Source organism: Rhineura floridana, chromosome 1 (genome assembly GCF_030035675.1).
Source record: "Rhineura floridana isolate rRhiFlo1 chromosome 1, rRhiFlo1.hap2, whole genome shotgun sequence".
NCBI classification, from domain to species: Eukaryota; Metazoa; Chordata; class Lepidosauria; order Squamata; family Rhineuridae; genus Rhineura; species Rhineura floridana.
Genome location: NC_084480.1, coordinates 4429741 through 4444234, shown reverse-complemented (window position 1 = coordinate 4444234; position 14494 = coordinate 4429741). Strand labels below are relative to the sequence as shown.

Sequence of the window (14494 nt, the reverse complement as noted above, 5' to 3'; positions counted from 1 at the left end):
GATGTTAGAACAAATTAAACCAGAACTGTCACCAGAAGCTAAAATGATGAAACTGAGGTTATCATACTTTGGACACACAATGAGAAGACATGATTCACTAGAAAAGATCATAATGCTGGGGAAAACAGATGGGAGTAGAAAAAGAGGAAGGCCAAACAAGAGATGGATTGATTCCACAAAGGAAGCCACAGATCTGAACTAACAAGATCTGAACAGGGTAGTTCATGACAGATGCTCTTGGAGGTCGCTGATTCATAGGGTCGCCATAAGTCGAAATCGACTTGAAGGCACATAACAGACAACCAGGAGGTCCTCAAGCAACCAGTAGCTGTTTTAATTGTTTTACATATGCTTTTGCTTACTTGTTTTTAACTGTTTAATTGATGTTATTTTTTTTGTAAGTCACTTAGAGGTCTTTACATTCAAGTGGTATATAATTTTTGTTAAATAAATAAATAAATAAATAAATAAATAAAGAAAGAAAGAAAGAAAGAAAGAAAGAAAGAAAGAAAGAAAGAAAGAAAGAAAGAAAGAAAGAAAGAAAGAAAATAATGATGAGGCTAAAATAACCATTAATTCAGCAATATATATTTTAACCACCAAGAAGGCACAACCACTTGCTATATTGAGGATTTCTGGATTACGAGATGCAGACAGCACTTTCCACATCATGTTTAGTTTGCATTTAAAAAGGAAAACAAACAAACAAACAAAAAGGAGATGTGAGGAAATTCACCTGATCCACAAGAATACCAGTTTTGCACTCTGTAGCTTAAACACCTAGTATTAAGTGTAAGTTATTTGCTTCACTGAAATTAGCAGGGTCCACTTCAGACAAAGCATACATAAAACCAGGCTATAGAAAAGCCTCCCCCCCCCAGACATATTTTACTTAGTTATCTTGTGGATGTCCCTGGTAACTCATGAAACTGACATTTTTATCTGATGCTACATCTAAAAATCCAACAATTTAGTTTGAATGATCATGCCACCACCTACCAGGATCATACAGAATTAGTTCTGAGCTACAGGCAGAATCAGGTCAATTTACTAAGCAAAAGTCACATTTAAGATGCATTCCACCCTCAAGCCAGGGGCAAAATTCCCCTTGTTCTCAATTAGGCTGGATTGTGTTCATTGCTGAATAGTGCTCCAAGCCATTATAGCCCACAGCTATATATATAGTTAGTGATTAAGGGGGAGGCTTACTCCAGCCTACTACTCTAATTTATTGCTGATGCACAGCTTGTAATGACTAGAAGCCGTCCCTTCTGTATAGTGGGCCAAGGCCTGAGGAACTCCCTGCCAAATGAGATTAGACAGGATCCTCCTTCTTGAATTTCAGGTGCATGACTACGTCTTTCTTGTGACAACAGGCATTTTAAAGTAGTGTTTGATTTAATGATGATTATATTGTTTTACTGTTTATTTTATGTATGGTGTGTTCTTATGTACACCGCTTAGAGGTGCAACTGATTAAGCAGTATAGAAATGTTTTAAATAAATAAAAACAACATTTTTTATCCTTCTCTTCATCCAAGGACCTTAGGACAATATACATAGCTTCTCCCACAGCTTCCATTTATTCCAACAACCACTCTGTGAGGTAGGCTAGGCACCGACTGGCCCAGGATCATTCAGTGAGTTTCATGGTAGAATGAGAATATGAACCAGGATTCTTCCGATTTTAAGCCAAAACTGTCAGCTATACAGCACCAGTTTGAAAAATGGCCTGTGGCTCCACCAGTCTCTTACCTGTTGTGATCCTCACATGCATATACTCAGAGCTTGGAAAAGTTACTTTTTTGAACTACAACTCCCATCAGCCCAATCCAGTGGCCATGCTGGCTGGGGCTTATGGGAGTTGTAGTTCAAAAAAGTAACTTTTCCAAGCTCTGCATATACTAATATTTTTCAAAAGCAAATAGCCTCCCCCCAGAGCTTGGAAAAGTTACTTTTTTAAACTACAACTCCCATCAGCCCCAGCCAGCATGGCCACTGGATTGGGCTGATGGGACTTGTAGTTCAAAAAAGTAACTTTTCCAAGCTCTGCCTCCCCCCCCCCCCCAGCTGAATTATATTAAAAGCAGGCTTTCTTTAGAAAAAGAGCTACATTCTTATCTTCAGTGCCACCTACTGGTGCAAGAGAGGGATGCCAATTATCTGATCATGTAAACATTGATTATTAGACCTACACTATTTGGTTATGTATCCATGAGGCAATGATATCTACAGATGTACAAAAAAAGAGTAAGCTGGCCTCCAGGAAAAATAACTTCCTATTTAATATGGCATGCCCTTCTTAAACAGTGAAATATCCATATCGTTATTAAGGATCTATTAGTGTTCAGTGGTTTGACCAGTTAGATACCAGTTCTTTCTTTACTTAGCAGGAGAATATTCTGCCAAAAGAATCAGTGCTCATGCAATATTAGCAAGAGCATCTTATTATTATCATTGCCACTAAACTGTAAGTTCTTCCTAAAAGAGCTACTATAAATGAACAAAAATTAGCACTGCTACCATGCCTGCTGACAGGAATGTGCCTCATCTCAAGTAATGAACAGAAGTCAGGATGCAACTAAAAGCAAAAGATTTACATTTCTGGAAAAACCAAAATTATCCTCTGCAGATGAACTAGATTTTCATAGTCAAATTTTAAGTCTTCTCTTAAAAAAAAAGCTTGAAGGAGGATCTTGTACTTTAAAGAAAACCCATTTAATGTAAACCTCTCTGCATGGAGACAGCTGCAATAAATACATTTTTAAAAATTGAACTATGTTGCTCATGAAGGCCACATTGTCTAGATAAACTAAAACAGGCAGGCTTTAAGCAGATTATTAAGATACAACATAAAGGGAAAAGAAATCTGTCTTTAAAAGTTCATCCAGCTATTTTTAATAGCACACTCCTATGTGGCAGCCAGAACTGGATAAAGGTGCAGGGATCATATCGACCCTGTGCTTCATTGACTCCACTGGCTCCCAATTTGTTTCTGGGCCCAATTCAAAGTGCTGGTTCTGATCTTTAAAGCCCTAAATGGCCTTGGACCAATGTACCTGAGGGACTGCATACGTACCTGCTTGTGATTTAAGATCAGTTGCCTCTGGTCTTTTTCTGTGTGTCTGAAATGAGATGTGAGACTGGCAGGCACATGGGAGAGAGCCTTTTCAGCTGTGCCCACCAAGCTTTGGAATACCCTACCTCAAGAAGCCTGCTCTGTTCCCTCCCTGATGGTGTTTTGGAGACATCTGAAAACCATCATGTTCCAGAGAGCCTCTGGGAGGGACTGAAGCTGATTTTATTTCCCTCCCTTTCTAGTTTTACCTCTTTAGTCCCTTTTAATATCACTCCCCTGTAATTCTCAACTGTATTTTGTGTGTGTTTATCTATTTTAATGTTTTTGTGGTATTTTTGTGTATGATTTTATTGTGAGCCACCCTGAATACCCTATTGTAGGGTAGAAGGGTGGGATAGAAATATTTCAAATAAATAAATAAATGTTTAATATCCTTTACACCTCCTGAGAGCTAGTTCTGTACCCATCCAGAGCCCCCAGGAAATTCACTCACAGGAATAAATGGCACCAGGAGAGGGGGTCTGGTTCAGGGTGTGTGGAGGAATTTGTCGCTCAGATTTAAATTTCAGCTCCACAAGGAGCAGCTGTCGCTTTCCGTTTTGTCTTAATTTTTTTGCAACGCAAAGTGGCCACAGGGCAGACAGACGGAACAAGGCAGCCAAGCAGAACGGCTGCGTTATCTTTGCCTCATTCAAACACAGTGAAATACTCCCAAAAAGGGACTATACTTTGAACCTTCTGGTAATCTTCGCAAATGACACTTCGTAGACTTGGAGGGGCAGCTGCGGGGGGTGGGTGGAGAGTGAGAAGTCCCTGTGTGTATAAATGGTGCACGCGTGTATGGACCCATTGGATGCAACCCGCTGTTGAGAGAAGTAGTTGAGAAAACATCTCCCTGCATGCCCATTCCTATTCTGACCTGGCACCAAACTGGTGAACTCGAGGGCATTCCCAATTTTAGGGAGTATGAGCAGCATGACATTAAAAGGGGTGGGGGGCTTTACATCCTGCACTAACTTCTAGCCTCATCTAGTACTCTGATGTGCTGGGACATGGGGGTAGGGGAAAGAGAAACAGAGCATATTTCTAAGTCCTGGTTTTATAGCTCTTCTTCAACTGCATGGATGAGCATGACTTCATCCCCTTTGAAAAGCAGCAATGAAAGCCACAGGGTAATATTGTTTGCCTACCCTTCCCTTAGCAAAGCAAATCATTTACACAAGCAGTGCATGTGAAATCAGAGCAATCCAGGAAACCTCTATTCCATTCATTGTTCATTTATTTGCAATCCATCAAGCTCTAGTCTGTAGTTTAGTTTCTTCACTCTCCCTATATAAGTGTTCTGTAAAACTTTCAAACTAATTTAAAAAATACCTAATAAAAACAAAAACACAATCTATGTTATGTCTCATTCTCGTTGCAACAGTAGGTAGAAACTAGCAAGTTAGGATTACTCTTTCCATGTACTAGCTTCAAAGAAAAGAGGCTGATCAATTTCCTGATCATTCTTGCACATTAATTTTAGCCTGATGATCTCACTGAAAAAGCCTCTGGTCCACAACTGATATAGGACAACTGCTTTAAACAACAGCTGTTGCAGTGCCTGGAAACGTCTCATTTTCATGGTGCATGAATGAAACAAGTCTGAGTTATGCTGGGCAGGTAATTATTTAAAAATTGCATGCAATTCTTTCCTGAAAGGAAAGCTTTCAGAAGTCCAAGGATGTTTTCTTCATTATGTTTCAATATAAAAGGAAATGTGTCGTTACACACTGGAAGCTATTATTGCTATGTTCCCTGCGTTCATGTGCTGTGTTAGTAGTTTCTGTTACATAGCAACCAGCTTCTTCCAGTTATAGACGTGATGTGGGGGGAGCTTCCTATACTTTATCAAGTTCCACTTCAGGGGAAGAAGACATTCCAAAGCCCTAATAGGGCTTTTGAGCTAAGCTGCAATTGTAGTTCCGAGCAAATTAACCACAAGAGAGGGTTCAAGGAACATTCTACATTTTACCAAGTTTACTCACAGATAAAGCCAGCACCAAGTGTTCACTGTATGACAAGAGGTATCATGCACAAGCAAACTCCCCTCAATGCACATATCTGACACAGAATCCATCCCAATGAATGCATTTATCTTAAGGTCGCCTGGTCCAGATCCCAACACTGAAGCAGGATCCTCTCAAGCTCTGCCATATTTCGTGGGAGGGAGGACCATGTCAGTTGTTAGTATTAATATGGCTCTTCCTGGCAATCCAGCCTCGTTGGAGGAAGGGCTGAATGACTCAGCATAGAGAAAGAGTCCTTTTAGCATACATAGACCACTTCCCTAGCATACCTCTACTTGAGAGGATACATGGCGTAGCACTGCTTGAAAGACTGAAATGATGTGCTGCTGCGATTCCCAAGAAAATTTAGGGTTGTATCCAATGGAATTTCTACTCAAGAGTAAACCTACTGAAATTAATGAACCAAAGTTAGCCATGCCCATTAATTTCAGTAGGTTTACTCTGAGGAAGATGAGCATGGACACAGCCCTTAGTCAGGGACAGGAATTCCAGACCATCATTTGAACCCCAACAAGATCATGGCATTACACAATGCTGGCGAACAAACAGAATGGCGAATTCATTCACTACACCGTCCCTTCCTATTTCAAGGAAAACATTGAAGGAGAAGCAGGACACCCTTTGAAGAACTGCAGAGGAAGATCACTCCTCCTCTTTCTCTGGCATCCCATGGCCTTGAAAATGTGAACCCCAAGGGGACATTGTTGGATGGGCCAAGGAGGCCTGGGCCTTTTGCAGCATGCCCCTGATCTCTTGCCCCTTTCCCAGTTTTTTAAGCCTTACTTTGCTCTCACCCTTTTTTTTTTTTTTTTACTTTGCTTCTGGGACAGCTCGCCACGCTGCAAAGCACAGTGCTGGTCAGACTCTACACATGTACCATATTCATTTCCCATAGGCACCTATACATACAAGTTAGCCTACGCCAACTAAATAAGCCTAAGTTTATTTCCATGTTCAGGAAATATGCCCTTCTAAAACACAAATGACTGAGGACGATTTAGCTCAAATCTTGTACTAGGGAAGGGGTGGGGAACCTGTGGTCCTCCAGATGTTCCTAGACCTTAGCTCCCATTACCCCTGACCATTAGCCATGGTGGCTGAAAGTGATGGGAAAATCCAACAACATCTGGAGGGTCACAGATTTCCTACCCCTGCTTTAAACTGAGTTATGTAAGACAAGTGGAAATATTTTAAAATGCAGGTAAGGTATCTTCGAATGTTTAAAAAGTTGGAAATGCTTATGATGTCCAGCATATTATCCATTCTTTTGTAGAATCAATCAAACAGGTTAGTGGCAACTAACTTAAGAACCATTAGTTCCAATGCCATATACATGTAATTAGCTTTCTTGTATCAGTGTCTCTGTATGTTATTTTCCCCCAAGGCATGTTGGCAAGTTGAAACATGCTTGTGAAAGCTCCAAGATTCACCAGTATTTCTTGGAAAACTAGGGGAAAATGTTGAGTCAAGGCCAATTAAGTCATATTCTTTGCACACATACAAACATTCACAAGTTCATACAAAAATCCCTTCATTTTCAGACTTTATATCTAAATTCAGACACGCACACCACACACACTCATTCAGATTATGAGGTAAACTGGAAAAGCACGATACTTGCCCAGTATCAAGCTGATGTAGATTTAGCTCTGTAAACCAGCATATCAGGGGAGATGATTCATGTTTTTGTTTTCTAATGCCCTAATCCTCCCCGTATCTAAAGATCCTCACACACAGTGTAACCATCTTGATTTACTCAGAAAACTATTCTGCCTTAGGCAACATTTTGCACGTGGATTAAGACTTTGATTAAGCCAGTTTTTACTTGGGGGAAAAAAATTCTTTGGAGATACCTTATGAAGTTCTGTATTATTATTATTTAATTGGTAGTGTTATATATCTATCTAATATCTATATATCTATCTGTATCTATAGATGTGAGAATGCTTTTTGTAATATTCATGTGATTTTTTTAGATATATTTTATAATTGCTATTTTTTGTTCTGTATAGGATCCGCTTTGTTTTCATTTTATGTATTGTTTAGAGATTTATTGCTCAGTTATGTTACTTAAAATGTGGATTATTGTTGTTATTATTAGCAACTGTATTGAATGTGAAATTTTTGTTGAAAGTAAACCACTTTGAAATTTTTTGAAATGTAAAATGGTATACAAGTTAAATAAATAAGCAACTGTTATGCAAGTTTGTGCCATGGGCCTGTGCCTCAAATCTCTTAAGTACCTGGCAACATCCCTGCAAGGGGGTGATCAACCCACTCACTCGTGTTCTGATCACCTTCTCCACCTCCCAACCCTTCCCTCTGCCATCAACTGCATGGGAACTCTCTCCCTATAACAGCTATACATCACAGGCCAGAAAGTGATGAAAGGAGAAGACTGGCAAGAACCACTGATCACTCAGCAGCACTCCTGGCAGGAAGTGGCAAATTGCTCATCTCCACTACCCTGCCCATTTCCCCATGTATGCAGGGGTGGGAAACTTCATCCCCGGGGTCCAAATGCAGTTATCCAGGCCACTCTATCCAACCCTTGGAATTCTCACCAGCCCATGTTACCCCAGCCACATCTCTCAGTGTCTTCGCTTTGTGCCCTCCTCTAGTGGCTGGAATGCACCCTTGGACTGTGATAATACCTCTTGCGTGCCTGGGTGGAAAATTGAGAGTGTGTCTCGCCACACCCTCTCTTGCTACACCTACCACAGGCATGTGGCCCCCAGAAGGTTGCAAGGATGGGATGTGGCTCTCGGACTGAAAAAGATTCCCCATCCCTGTATGAATGGATTAGTCACATCACCCCAATAAGGCTGTGCCACCAGCACAAACCAGAAGGAAGGAGAGAGATGCCATGACAAGAACAGTGCCTCCACCCCAAGGACGAGCTTTAATAATGGCATGCCAGAATGGCCAACTGTGCCACACAAAGAATTTGCCACCAAAAGATTTAATGCACATATGCTTCCACAGTGCCTTTTAAAATAACTGCAAGTCCCTGCCCCAAAGGCAGCAGCATTTCAGCAATTCCTGGGCACGAACAAGCATATAGAACCATAAGCTGAATGACTCAAGCACAGATTCAGTTCTATCTTTAGCCTGTAATTCTGATGCACCACACAGTGTGTAAGACTGCAAGCTAAAACATGCTGAGGAGAAAGACTGAGCCTGTTTCATTTTCCAAACAGAAATGCATTATCCAAGAGCGGCTGAGATTACAAGAAATGTTGCCTCAGCCCTGTTCATTTCCAATTTTGCAAATTCTAAAGGAAGCCAGTCTCATAGCAAGAGTCTCCCATCTAGGACAAGGCAGCACCTCCTCACCTGGAATGCACAAATATCCCCACCAGACCTATTTGCATAACTGCAGCTATAGCTAAGCTGCTGATTCTAGCAGAGCTTCTCCCATGCTAGAGATGTTTAGAGATTCTGCAGCAGAGATAAAATGGGAAAAGGCAAGATGGAGCTGGCACTTCTATATGTCACTTTTTTTCCTGCCCTTCTCTAAGGCAAGAGTGTGGAACCTCTGGTCACAGATCTAATTAGAAACAACAGACTCCTTATTTGACCAATGATGCAATTTTGGCTAAGCCACACCCACAATATAAGACACCAGATGCGGGGCAGGTAAAAGCACAGCTGGGCTAAATGGGGTTTGCAGAAAAACAAACAAAAAAGCCACACAGCACTTTACACGCACCAACAATCAGCTAATCTTCAGGGCTTGCATAGCTCTGAAGCAGTGCCTTACAAGCTGCGATGATCAGTTGATTGTCCATCACAGGGCCAAAAACAGACCATCTGACATCATTGTGATGTTGGTGCTCTAAGACACTCAGTGACATACATGTTTCTCCCACCATGCATTTTATCTTCTTAACAATCTTGTGTATTAAGTTAAGCCAGAGAGAGAGGGACAGGACGAATGACCTAGTACTGTATCCTTCATGAGGATTTGAAGCTGGGTCTCCCTGATACTGGCCCAACACTCTTAACCACCATACTAGCCCTCAAGGTGGCTCATAAGAACATAAGAACATAAGAAGAGCCTGCTGGATCAGGCCAGTGGCCCATCTAGTCCAGCATCCTGTTCTCACAGTGGCCAACCAGGTGCCTGGGGGAAGCCCGCAAGCAGGACCCGAGTGCAAGAACACTCTCCCCTCCTGAGGCTTCCGGCAACTGGTTTTCAGAAGCATGCTGCCTCTGACTAGGGTGGCAGAGCACAGCCATCATGGCTAGTAGCCATTGATAGCCCTGTCCTCCATGAATTTGTCTAATCTTCTTTTAAAGCCATCCAAGCTGGTGGCCATTACTGCATCTTGTGGGAGCAAATTCCGTAGTTTAACTATGCCCTGAGTAAAGAAGTACTTCCTTTTGTCTGTCCTGAATCTTCCAACATTCAGCTTCTTTGAATGTCCACGAGTTCTAGTATTATGAGAGAGGGAGAAGAACTTTTCTCTATCCACTTTCTCAATGCCATGCATAATTTTATACACTTCTATCATGTCTCCTCTGACCCGCCTTTTCTCTAAACTAAAAAGCCCCAAATGCTGCAACCTTTCCTCGTAAGGGAGTCGCTCCATCCCCTTGATCATTCTGGTTGCCCTCTTCTGAACCTTTTCCAACTCTATAATATCCTTTTTGAGATGAGGCGACCAGAACTGTACACAGTATTCCAAATGCGGCCGCACTATAGATTTATACAACGGCATTATGATATCGGCTGTTTTATTTTCAATACCTTTCCTAATTATCGCTAGCATGGAATTTGCCTTTTTCACAGCTGCCGCACACTGGGTCGACATTTTCATCGTGCTGTCCACTACAACCCCGAGGTCTCTCTCCTGGTCGGTCACCGCCAGTTCAGACCCCATGAGCGTATATGTGAAATTCAGATTTTTTGCTCCAATATGCATAATTTTACACTTGTTTATATTGAATTGCATTTGCCATTTTTCCGCCCATTCACTCAGTTTGGAGAGGTCTTTTTGGAGCTCTTCGCAATCCCTTTTTGTTTTAACAACCCTGAACAATTTAGTGTCGTCAGCAAACTTGGCCACTTCACTGCTCACTCCTAATTCTAGGTCATTAATGAACAAGTTGAAAAGTACAGGTCCCAATACCGATCCTTGAGGAACTCCACTTTCTACAGCCCTCCATTGGGAGAACTGTCCGTTTAGTCCTACTCTCTGCTTTCTGCTTCTTAACCAATTCCTTATCCACAAGAGGACCTCTCCTCTTATTCCATGACTGCTAAGCTTCCTCAGAAGCCTTTGCTGAGGTACCTTGTCAAACGCTTTTTGAAAGTCTAAGTACACTATGTCCACTGGATCACCTCTATCTATATGCTTGTTGACACTCTCAAAGAATTCTAATAGGTTACTGAGACAGGACTTTCCCTTGCAGAAGCCATGCTGGCTCTGCTTCAGCAAGGCTTGTTCTTCTATGTGCTTGGTTAATCTAGCTTTAATAATACTTTCTACCAGTTTTCCAGGGACAGAAGTTAAGCTAACTGGCCTGTAATTTCCGGGATCCCCTCTGGATCCCTTTTTGAAGATTGGTGTTACATTTGCCACTTTCCAGTCCTCAGGCACGGAGGAGGACCCGAGGGACAAGTTACATATTTTAGTTAGCAGATCAGCAATTTCACCTTTGAGTTCTTTGAGAACTCTCGGGTGGATGCCATCCGGGCACGGTGATTTGTCAGTTTTTATATTGTCCATTAAGCTTAGAACTTCCTCTCTCATTACCACTATTTGTCTCAGTTCCTCAGAATCCCTTCCTGCAAATGTTAGTTCAGGTTCAGGGATCTGCCCTATATCTTCCACTGTGAAGACAGATGCAAAGAATTCATTTAGCTTCTCTGCAATCTCCTTATCGTTCTTTAGTACACCTTTGACTCCCTTATCATCTAAGGGTCCAATTGTCTCCCTAGATGGTCTCCTGCTTTGAATGTATTTATAGAATTTTTTGTTGTTGGTTTTTATGTTCTTAGCAATGTGCTCCTCAAATTCTTTTTTAGCATCCCTTATTGTCTTCTTGCATTTCTTTTGCCAGAGTTTGTGTTCTTTTTTATTTTCTTCATTCGGACAAGACTTCCATTTTCTGAAGGAAGACTTTTTGCCTCTAAGAGCTTCCTTGACTTTGCTTGTTAACCATGCTGGCATTTTCTTGGCCCTGGCGGTACCTTTTCTGATCTGCGGTATGCACTCCAGTTGAGCTTCTAATATGGTGTTTTTAAACAACTTCCAAGCATTTTCGAGTGATGTGACCCTCTGGACTTTGTTTTTCAGCTTTCTTTTCACCAATCCCCTCATTTTTGTGAAGTTTCCTCTTTTGAAGTCAAATGTGACCGTGTTGGATTTTCTTGGCAACTGGCCATTTACATGTATGTTTAATTTAATAGCACTGTGGTCACTGCTCCCAATCGGTTCAACAACACTTACATCTCGCACCAGGTCCCGGTCCCCACTGAGGATTAAGTCCAGGGTTGCCATCCCTCTGGTCGGTTCCATGACCAACTGATCTAGGGAATAGTCATTTAGAATATCTAGAAACTTTGTTTCTTTGTCATGACTGGAACACATATGCAGCCAGTCTATGTCCGGGTAGTTGAAGTCACCCATTACTACCACATTTCCTAGTTTGGATGCTTCCTCAATTTCATATCTCATCTCAAGGTCTCCCTGAGCATTTTGATCAGGGGGACGATAGATCGTTCCCAGTATTAAGTCCCTCCTGGGGCACGGTATCACCACCCACAACGATTCTGTGGAGGAGTCTGCCTCTTTTGGGGTTTCGAGCTTGCTGGATTCAATGCCTTCTTTCACGTATAGAGCGACTCCGCCACCAATACGTCCTTCCCTGTCCTTCCGATATAGTTTATATCCAGGGATAACCGTATCCCACTGGTTTTCTCCATTCCACCAGGTCTCGGTTATGCTCACTATATCAATGCTCTTCTCTAAGACCAAGCACTCCAGTTCTCCCATCTTGGTTCGGAGGCTCCTAGCATTAGTGTACAGGCACTTGTAAGCAGTGTCTCTCTTCAAGTGTCTTTGGCACTTGTGGTTAGGCCTGTGGTAATTTTGCTCTTCTGAATTTATATCCTGTGCCCCTGCTCTCACAATGCCTACTTCTAGGCCTACCCCTTTTAAAATTTCATCATTTCTTTGGTTTTTATCCCAGGGGCGAGGTTTATTCCGAACCGGACCTTTCTCAGCTCCTGTCGGGTTTCCCCCCTCAGTCAGTTTAAAAGCTGCTCTGCTACCTTTTTAATTTTAAGTGCCAGCAGTCTGGTTCCATTCTGGTTCAAGTGGAGCCCGTCCCTTTAGTACAGGCCCGGCTTGTCCCAAAATGTTCCCCAGTGCCTAACAAATCCGAACCCTTCCACCCGACACCATCGTCTCATCCACGCATTGAGACTGCGAAGCTGGGCCTGTCTGGCTGGTCCTGCGCGTGGAACCGGTAGCATTTCAGAGAAAGCCACCTTGGAGGTCCTGGCTTTCAGCATCCTACCAAGCAACCTAAATTTTGCTTCCAGGACCTCACGGCTGCATTTCCCCATGTCGTTGGTGCCAACGTGCACCACGACCACTGACTCCTTCCCAGCACTGTCTACCAAACTATCTCCACCACCACCACCATCATATGGGAGGAAGGGAAAGAACAATTAAAGCCCTCATTATCTTAAGGAATGCCTTTTCCCACACCAACTTACCCATGCATTTTCTTCCTCAGAATGCCTTCTATAGGTTCTACTACTGTCAGAAGAGACACAGACAGTGACTAGAGAGAGACAAGGAGCTTCTTAGTGATGGCATCGCAGCTTTGGTATTCTCTTCCCAAGGAGATTTGACTGGCAACATTAGACAACTTTTGGCTTCAGGTGAAAGCCTTCTCTATATTCCCAGGCCTTTTAAACCTATTGACATTAATTCTCTCCTAAACATTGTATTTTTTTCATGCTGTCAGGCCTAACTACACTTTCCCTGTTATTTTAAAGCTTCTGATTTTATTGTTCGAGGCAAGTTAAAATTCTGCACAACCTGTTGTGAAAAATTCTTCCTCGACTGAAAGGCAGGTCTTCAAACTCTATGATATTGTTTATGTATTTTGCTTTGTAAATTAATTTGATATTTTTATTGTACCTTGTGTATTCTATTATAAGCTTTGAGATCTTTTAGATAGTAAGCAGTCTATAAATTGAAATATTATATAATATATACACATATATATATGAAGAAAATAAATAAAAACGCTATAATCAAACCTGCATTCAAGATGAACAAAGGTACCAGATGTATATGCAACAAGTTTAACTGCTAAAGTTATGCCAAAACTATTCTGAACCTTTTTTTTTTGCTAAATGGCCAGTCAAGGTGATCTTCCAGTTCCTGAACTGCAAGTCACCCACACACACACACATACATATACACCATCTTAATGCTTAGACAACAGGAGTTGCATAGGTTTTGCCCACCTCCAGGTTTTCAGTCTCCCTCCTCACCTTAAAGACTTCTTCACACACACACCGACCCTTCCAGCAGGTCCAAGGTCGGATCTTCCATTATAACATCCACTCCACTCTTTCCACCACCACCCCGCACGCACGCACGCTTTTAAAATTGCTTTAAGCGGATTTTAAAACGTGGCCTGACTGCATCTTTTTAAAACGGGGGGGGGAATGCCTCAAAAGCCAATTGTTTGATAATTACCTTGTTTTTTAAGAAGTGCATTATCTTAAAATAAGCTTGTATGGATATGAAAGCCTGCAAATAGTAGCACAAATCGGCATCACTCATTTTTCCCGACTTCCTTCGTGAACTTATAGCAAATAAGAACCCCCCTAGGCGTGTTCCCCCCTCCCTTTTACGCCGAGTTACAACTAACCTGTAGCCCTAGTTACGGCTCCCTTAGGAATCCAGGAAAGCTCTGCAGGCGCTAGCTAGGCCGCGTCTCCATGGCAACACCCCCAAGCCTGCGTTCAAAGACTCGCGCCCATTTGTCGCGCCGTCGTACGTCACCTCAACCGCCCAATAGAACGTCGCATGAGGGAGGAAAGGGGCGGAGCCCCATCTTTGCCAATCAGAGAGACAACAAAAAAAGGCGGGAAGTAAGCCTCCGAGAGGCGGCAGCTTAGCCTCACTTTTTTTCACGTCAACATTTGTTGGCTGTGCGTGTTCGTCAGGCGGGAGGCTACGCTTCTTTGCTATTGATGGGCTGCCTGTCAATCACGTTCGCGAAATCCAGTCAACTTTTCTACTCTCACGCCTCGCGCAGCATCCACCTCGCTGATTGGATGCTGCCTCCACGAGGGCGGGCGCTGTTTCCA

The 14494-nt window shown here is 42.4% G+C and overlaps 1 protein-coding gene across 3 annotated transcripts in view; it reads right to left on the bottom strand.

Moving 5' to 3' along the window:
* KIF24 (kinesin family member 24) overlaps nt 1–14262 on the bottom strand; it is a 61285-nt gene extending 47023 nt beyond the window's left edge. Inside the window, exon 1 of one of the 3 annotated variants that reach the window (XM_061613255.1) lies at nt 14053–14262. The gene's annotated coding sequence lies outside the window, so the exon portion shown is untranslated. Of the gene's footprint in view, nt 1–13669; nt 13744–13877; nt 14006–14052 lie in introns of those variants that run through there. The other 2 variants (XM_061613260.1, XM_061613271.1) reach the window with 2 other exon arrangements.
* Nucleotides 14263–14494: the final 232 nt, after the last annotated feature.